Genomic DNA, 8,426 nt, shown 5'->3' with positions numbered 1-8,426 from the left:
TGCACTCATCAACAGTAAATCAAATTGTGGCCCCTAGAGGAGAAATCCCAGTACTGCACTCCCAGGGACTTGACCCAGTGGGGGAGTGGCAGTGGCAGAGATATCACACCATAGGAGAATGCCCAACCTGGCACCCCCATGGTCTAAAGCAGCCTCATTTGAGTCCCTGGGTCTGAGACTCTGCGATACAACCTAATAAAGGAGTAGTGGGGACTGAGATCCAGAGCACCTTAAGTGAAGTCTTAGTGACCCAAGGGAAGAACCCAGAGAAGGCACAAACTTCTGAAATCATGGGAAAGAGGAATAACAATGGAGCAATGAATGCCCACAACCCCACAACATCAGAACCTGATAAAACAGAAATTCAGAGATTTCTAGAAGATCAAATCAGGAAAATAACTGTAGAAATAATAGAGCTGTTTTGAAAATAATTTAGAGAGAGACAAAAAGAGATAAAGGATGCAATTAATGAAGGCCTCAATTCAAAGTACAAACAACCGATTAGACCACATGAAGAATAGAATCTCGCTCTTAGAAGATGATCACTCCAAAAAAGAACGCATAGTTTCTAATTTAGAAAAAAAATCCGACAGCAGGAATCTGACATTGAAGAAATATGGGCCCATCTTAAGAGAGCTAACCTAAGAATAATTGGAATAGAGGAGGAAAAAGAAGGTGAAACCAAAGGGATCAACAATCTCTTCAAGGAAGTAATAGCAGAAAATTTTCCAAACATAGAGCAAGAGGTTGATACACAGGTCCAGGAAACTTAGAGAACTCCCTTTAGACAGGATAAAGAGAAGAGGACCCCCATGCCACATAACTGTCAAAATGACCAATGTGGAAGCCAGGCAGAGAATCTTAAAGGCAACAAAAGCAAAGGACCAAGTGACATTCAGAGGCAAACCAATTAGAATCACTCCAGACTTCCCAAACCAAGTCATGAGAGCCAGAAGGGCTTGGAGTAACATATTCCAAACTCTGAAAGAAAACAACTTCCAGCCCAAAATTTCCTACCCAGCAAAACTTTCTATCAAATTAGATGGAGAAATAAGAAGCTTCCATGACAAACAGAAACTGAAGGAATTTATGTCTTCAAAACCAGCGCTAGAGAAAATACTCAAAGAGATTAACTACAAAGAAGAATTAGGTAACACACACACCAGAACCAGAGAAACAAGATTTTCCATCCAACAGACAACTAAGATTGGTTATTTGTGGAGATTCATTATTTATGTTAGTCTTTTACATATCTCTAAATTGTATTGTTTGCTTTTATTATTGCTAATTTTTAGGATTTCTAGTTGGAATATTAATATACCTTCAGATATAGCATTTGGAAATATTTTATCCCATTCTATCAGTGACTTTTAACTCTGTTTACATTGTCTTTGGATATACAATATTTTTTTATTTTTTAGGGAGTTTGTATACCCTTCTGTTGCCTGTGCCATTGAAATCATATCCAAGAAATCACTGCCAATTTCAATCTTGTGCGGTTTAATGACCCAGATTTTCTTGTAAAAGCTTATAGTCTTAAGATTTATATTTAGGTCTTTTATCTATTTTGAGTTAATATTTGTATATGGTGTTAGGTAAGGGTCCAATTTTATTCTTTTTCATGTAATTATTATTTTTCAACAATATTTAGTTAAAAAATTATTATTTCCTCCACCAAATGTTTGTGGAAACCTTGTCAAAAATAACTTGACAATATATGGAAGAATTTATCTCTAGGCTTTTATTTAACTCCAGTGGTTTATATATCTGCCTTTATAACAGTACTACACTGTTTCAATTATTGTAGCTTTATATGGTTTGAAATTAGAAAATATACATCTTCTAGCTTTGTTCTTTTTCGAGATCGTTTTGGGTATCTAGAGTCCATATTCCATATTAGGATAGATTTTATTCTGAAAAATAAATAAAGAAATGTATGATAGTTTCACCTAAAAAATATTCTCTGGTAAGAAAGCAAAAAGAAATATTGAAATGTTATCTTTAAGTCATCAAAAGCTTGTTATCAGACAAATGAAACTGTTATGTGAGATTATCATTGTTAATTTTGGATAAATTGCTATAATACTAGATGTCAACCACTAAGCCAAGCATGGGAAGGAGGGATGCGGAGGGAATGGGGTGGGAAATGGGTAGGGTCTAATTGGGTGATGTGTGCATGTATGTCTACAAAAGTTTTTTTTTAATCTCATTATGATGTATGAATACAGTGCAGCAATAAAAAAAAGTAAAAAAAAATTTGTCTGAGGATGGCCTCCCTTTCTACCAGGCAAGGAATTGAGCGATTTGAATGTCAGCCACTATTGTTTGAATTAGTAATATAGCTTTAAGCTCAGCCCGTAAAAACTACGTATGGACTGATCAAACTTTAAACTCCCCTTCCCCACTTAGTACAGAGGGCCAGTAGGCAGAGCCCATTGGAGGCTAATCTGGCGGCATTAAGACCCCGAGGATCCCAGACTCCTTTTGTGCCCAGGTTTTGAGTCCATGTTATTAGGATTCGTTCTCTTTTCATAGCTGAAGCCAGGCACTGGGAATTGTTGGGTTGAGGAATGAGTGAACATCAGACCAACAATAATCCCTTGCCTGGAGCTCTTCAGCTGTATTCTCCTCACTCACCCCCTAACCCCCACCCCATAGCCTCTCTAGTCCATACTCCAGACCTTGGAAGGCCTTTTCCCTTGGCCATCCCTTTTGTACTTGTTCTCTGTTCAGTCAGTCTCTGAACCTCTGGGCTGTGTTAGCTAGATATCATCCTGAGAGCCAGAGATGTTACGTGGGAGAATGGGTATACATGCACAGGTCCCAGTAGAATGGAATCAGCATCTGGATAGAGCAAATTCTCCTAGCTCCTACTTTACTTTTAGCCAGCCAAGTGGCTAAACTCACATCTTCAGGTAGGACTCAATCATCTCACTTTCTCCCAGGCTCAACTGGGCTTGCCAACTCACAGAAAAGACAAAGAGGTTAAAACCAAAGCATGCTGGGGATGTAGCTCAGTGGTGGAGCACCTGCCTGGCATTCCTGAGGCCCTGGGTTCAATCTCCAGCACTGCAAAACAAACACAATAAATAAAAACAATGCTCATCAAAACCAAAGCAAAATCAGGTTCTATTTGGGAAGAGTGTTGTGACGGGAAGAACACTGCAGTGGGGATGCATGTGTCATAGTTTGGGTATATGCAAGGAGGTTGAGGCAAGTGGACTTTTTATTTTATTTTATTGCAGTACTGGAGATGGAACCCAGGGGCATTCTATCTCTGAGCTACACCCCAGCCCCATTTTTTTTAATTTTAAAGTTTTTCTCTTTTCTTTCTTCCTTTCTTTCTTTCTTTCTTTCTTTCTTTCTTTCTTTCTTTCTTTCTTTCTTTCTTTCTTTTTCTTTCTTTCGTGGTACTGGGGTTCCTGGAAGCCCTTCTACCTCTGGGCTACACTCCCAGACCTATTTATATTTTTTAAATTTGAATACAGGGTCTCTTAAGCCAGTGAGGCTGGCTCTGAACCAGCGTGATCCTCCTGTCTCTGCCTCCCAAGCGCGGGATTACAAGCATGCGCCACCATGCTTAGCTATCTTTCTTTCTTTCTTTCTTTTTCTTTCTTTCTTTCTTTCTTTCTTTCTTTCTTTCTTTCTTTCTTTCTTTCTTTCTCTCTTTCTTTCTTTCTTTCCTTATTTTCTTGTCTGGGGATAGAACCCAGAGGCATTCGACCTCCGAGCTACACCCCTGACAAATTTTTCATTTTTTATTTTGAAATAGGGTCTCACTGAGCTGCGGAGGGCCTCACTTAGTAGCTGAGGCTGTCTGTGAACCAAGATCCTCCGGTCTCAGCCTCACAAATGCTGGGATTACAAGCATGTGCCACCACACCGGCTCTTTCTTTCTTCTTTTTTTAAAATAAATTTTTATTGGTGCATTATAGTCATACATCTCAATGGGGTAAAAAAATTGTGGAGATATACATGCACAGATCACCCAATCAGCCCCTACCCAATCCAAAACCCCTTCCCTCCCCCTCCCTTCTACCCATGCTTGGCTTCCTGACTGACTTTGATATGTTTAAGTACATCATGTGCTTTAAAGAGTTTCCTTATCCTCTGTCTTATCCCCTCAGATATGTCACCTTCATTGCTCCTCTATAGGGTCCCTTCTTCATCTAGAGTTCCTCCTGTTACCCATTTCTCCCTAATATTTTGCACATTAAGAAAAGCATCTGATTTCTTATTTTTTGTGACATTTCACTGTAAATGCCATAATTTTGTTCTCCCTTATGGCTGGGAAAAATTCCACTGTATACATATTCCACAGTTTTGAAATCCACTCATCTGTTGAAGGAAATATTGGCTGGTTCCACAGTTTGGCAATGGTGAACTGTGCAGCTATGAACATGGTTGTTCATGCATTAGTTTGGTATTTTGGTTTTCATTCTTTTTGGTAGATACCCAGAGGTGGTATTGCTGGATCATATGGTAAGTTCGTTTTCCTTCTTCTGAGGATCTTCTATAATACTGTTCTCCAAAGTGGTTGCACCAACTTGCAATCCCACCAACAATATATTAGAGCTTCTATTTCTCCACCCTTATTCCCACTTACTGAAAACCTGAAAGCCACAAAGTGATTAATTTTGACAAGATGATCCACTCACAACCAACTTATTTAAATAGAGGTCACCTGGACCTGTAAATTTGCTGAGAGATTAGGTGAGGCAGTGGCAGCTTCTAGTGCTTCCTGCCACACAGCTGACGAAAACCACTGGCCCTTTGCTGTGGAGCATGCTGCAGTTCCAGGCCTGCTGCACAACAGGCTCTGGGCCCGGCCTCGCTGGCTCCAGACCTGGCCTTACCATGCAGCAGGCTCCGGGCCCGTCCTCACCCAGGCCCATTTTTTAATTTTTTTTTTTTTTTTTTGGTGGTGGTACTGGGGTTCCTGAAAGCCCTTCTACCTCTGGGCTACACTCCAAGACCACTTTTTTATTTTTCGAAACAGGGTCTCTTAAGCCAGCTTGGCTGGCTTCGAACCTGCGTGATCCTCCTATCTCCACCTCACAAGTGCGGGGATTACAAGCGTGCGCCACCACGCCTGGCTAATTTTTTATTTCTAAACAGGGTCTTACTAAGTTGTGGAGGCTGGCCACAAACCTTCAATACTCCTGTCTCAGCCTCCCAAGTACTGGGATTATAAGCATGTGCCACCATGACTGGCTCTTTTTAAATTTTTTTTTTTCATTTGGAAATAAGGTCTTTATAAATTGCTGAGGCTGGCTTTGAACCTGTGATCCTACTGACTAAGCCTCCCAAGTACTGAGTTTACAGGCGTGCACTACTATGCCCATCTAAGAACTATTTTTTATAATATATTTGCTTTATTTTTGTTGAGGTTGGCAGAAGCAGTTTCATTCTGATTTAGACTATTCTCACAGGCTTTATATTCTAGAACTGCGTCTTTATAGTAAATATCCCTGGAAATAGGCTGAAAGAGGACTGACTTCTGCCATCCAATCCTACTTATCTAACAACACGAATCGTGTGTGTGTGTGTGTGTGTGTGTGTGTGTGTGTGTGTGGTTCCAGGGGTGGAACCCAGGGGCATTCTACCTCTGACCTACACCCTGAGCCCTAATTTTTTATTCTTTATTTTGAAACAGGGTCTCACTGAGTTGCAAAGGGCCTAAGTAGCTGAGGTTGTACCCGAAACTGTGATCCTCTTGTCTCAGCTTACCAGGTACTGGTATTACAAGTGTGTGCCACCATGTCTATCTTAAAATATTCTTTTTCAAAAACTAGACTATGGCTAAGTTCTGGTGGCTGGCTAAGGTCTAAGGAAACAGCTTTGGGCTCCCCTCCCCACCTTCTCCTCAGCAGTGGGGGGGGTCTCTGAAATGAATCTAGGACTGAAACGAATGTAGGGCCCTTTTGAAAATGTGGTCCAGGGGCGCTTTGCCCTGGGGGCATGCCCTGGTTCCTGGTGAGAATCAGATGCCAGTGGAGGAGACTTCTGCAAGGCTCTTTTCCCCCAGCTGATCATCAGTGTTTGGTTAAGTTTTCCTACTGTTTGGCTCCTGTGCCCCAGGACTTCTCTCAGGATGGTGTGCCAGAAGTCTTACTCCTTGAATCCCACCTTCACCTGTACTCAAGGCAGAATGCTTTCCTGGGAAGAAAGGCTTGAATCCTGGATCCCAGGATCTGAGACTGAAAAAAAATCAAGCAAAGAAACACACTCAACTGGATCTATGCAGCCCTCTATAGGGGACAGGAAGAACTGCAGCCATCAGACTAAACAGAATGAGCCGTGGCCAGGTCAGAGCAGATTGGTGGCTTTGAGAAGGGGTTCCTGCAGTTGAGGAAAGGGACAGGGAAGGAGGACAGAAGAGCAGGCAGGCTGAAGTACCTTCACGGGTCTGGCGATTGACTAAAAGAACTCAGCGGGATCCAGCATAGAGCTGTACTTGCAGCTATGACTGATTACAGTGAAATACATTTCTGTTGTGTTAAGGAAACTAATTTGTGGAGATGCCTATGCCCTGTCATAACAGGAAGAAAAATTTCAAATGACAAGGCCTCAGTGCAGGGCAGTGATGGTAGGTCTAGGATTTGAATGAGCACATTTCATAAAAGAAATTTCATACTTGTCCAAGTGAATACTGATTTTCTTTTCCCCCCCCCTTTTTTCTTTATTTTGAAACAGGTCTCACTGAGTTGCAAAGGGCCTAAGTAGTAGCTGAGGCTGTCTGTGAACCGTGATCCTCCTGTCTCAGCCTCCCAAATGCTGAGATTACAAGCGTGCGCCACCACGCCTGGCATGAATACTGATTTTCATTTTCTGGGATCTGATTGCCTGAGGGGGAAGCTCAAGAAAAACCCATCTCCAGCACCCTCACTTAAAGCTAGTGGTCAGCTTGTGTCCTATCCTGAAACCACCAGAAGCTGAGTGACCAATGAATGCATTTACTTGTTGACCTTTGTCCTGCAGAGGGCAGGTCATGCCCTCTGACCCTGGGAAGAAGCCTGAGTTAGGCATAAGAATGAAAACCACCCCCAAGCTGGGTGTGGTGGCATATGGGAAGCTGAGACAGGAGGATTGTTGGTTCACTACCAGCCCCAGTGACTTAGTGAGGCCCTCTGCAACTCATTAAGACCTTGTTTCAAAATAAAAATAAAATAGGGCTGGGGTGTAGCTCAGAGGTAGAATGCTTCTGGGTTCCATCCCCAGTGAAACACACACACAGACACACAGACACAGACACACACGCACAGCCCCCAAATTGTCAGCTCCTTCCTAAACCACCTGAGAACTAAAGCAGATTTTTAGGGAGATGGTATGGTGGAGGGTGGGGGAAATGTGCACCCACTGGGCTTCACAGCTGGGGCTGGGTAGTGGGAGCTCCTCTGAGTTCACACCATGCACCTCACAGAGCCATGATGAGGATGCTGCAAGGTGACACATTTGCATTGGCCCCTCAGCATCCAACACACAGACATTCATTATCTGAGAGTTTGGTTCCCGGCTGAAAACATATAAAACATTCTCAGCATTGAAAGCAATATATGGAGGTGAGCACAGTGATGCCCATCTGTAATCCCAGTACTTGGGAGGTTGAGATGGGAGGATCATAGGATCCAGGACAGAGAATCTGTTTCAAAATAAAAAATAGGCCAGGCATGGTGGTACATGCTTGTAAATCCAGTACTTGGGAGGCTGAGCTAGGAGTGCAGGTTTGAGGACAGCCTCATCAGTTTAGTGATGCTCTCCACAACTTACAGTGAGACTCTGCTTCAAAATACAAAAGAATAAAATAAGCCGGGCGTGGTGGTGAATACTTGTAATCCCAGCATTTAGGAGGCTGAGACAGGAGGATCCTGGTTTGTGGACAGCCCCAGCTACTGAGTGAGGCCTTTTGCAACTCACTGAGACCCTGCTTCAAAATAAAGAATCTAAAATAGCTGGGCATAGTGGCACATACTTGTAATCCCAGCATTTGGGAGGCTGAGACCAAAGGATCGTGGTTTGTGTCCACAAACCACAAACCAGTGAGGCCCTCTGCAACTTAGTGAGACCCTGTTTCAAAAGTAAAAAATTAAAAGTAGGGCAGAGGGTGTAGCTCAGAGGTCAAATGCCCCTGGGTTCCATCCCCAGACCCACCCCCCCCAAAAAAAAAGAATAAAAAATAGGGATGGGTGTTTAGTTCAGAGGTAGAATGACCCTGGTTCTACCCCCAGTACTGCAAAAAGAAATAAAAGAAAGGGAGAAAGAAGAAAGAAAGAAAGAAAGAAAGAAAGAAAGAAAGAAAGAAAGAAAGAAAGAAAGAAAGAGAGAGACAGTCATTAAGGGGCAGTTACTGAGCTGGGTGTGGTGGTACATGCCTGTTACTTCAGGACTTAGGAGACTGAGACAGGAAGATCACAGGTTTGAGGCCA

Source organism: Muscardinus avellanarius (genome assembly GCF_963383645.1).
Source record: "Muscardinus avellanarius genome assembly, chromosome: 10".
NCBI classification, from domain to species: domain Eukaryota; kingdom Metazoa; phylum Chordata; class Mammalia; order Rodentia; family Gliridae; genus Muscardinus; species Muscardinus avellanarius.
Note: the sequence above shows the minus strand (reverse complement) of the source record.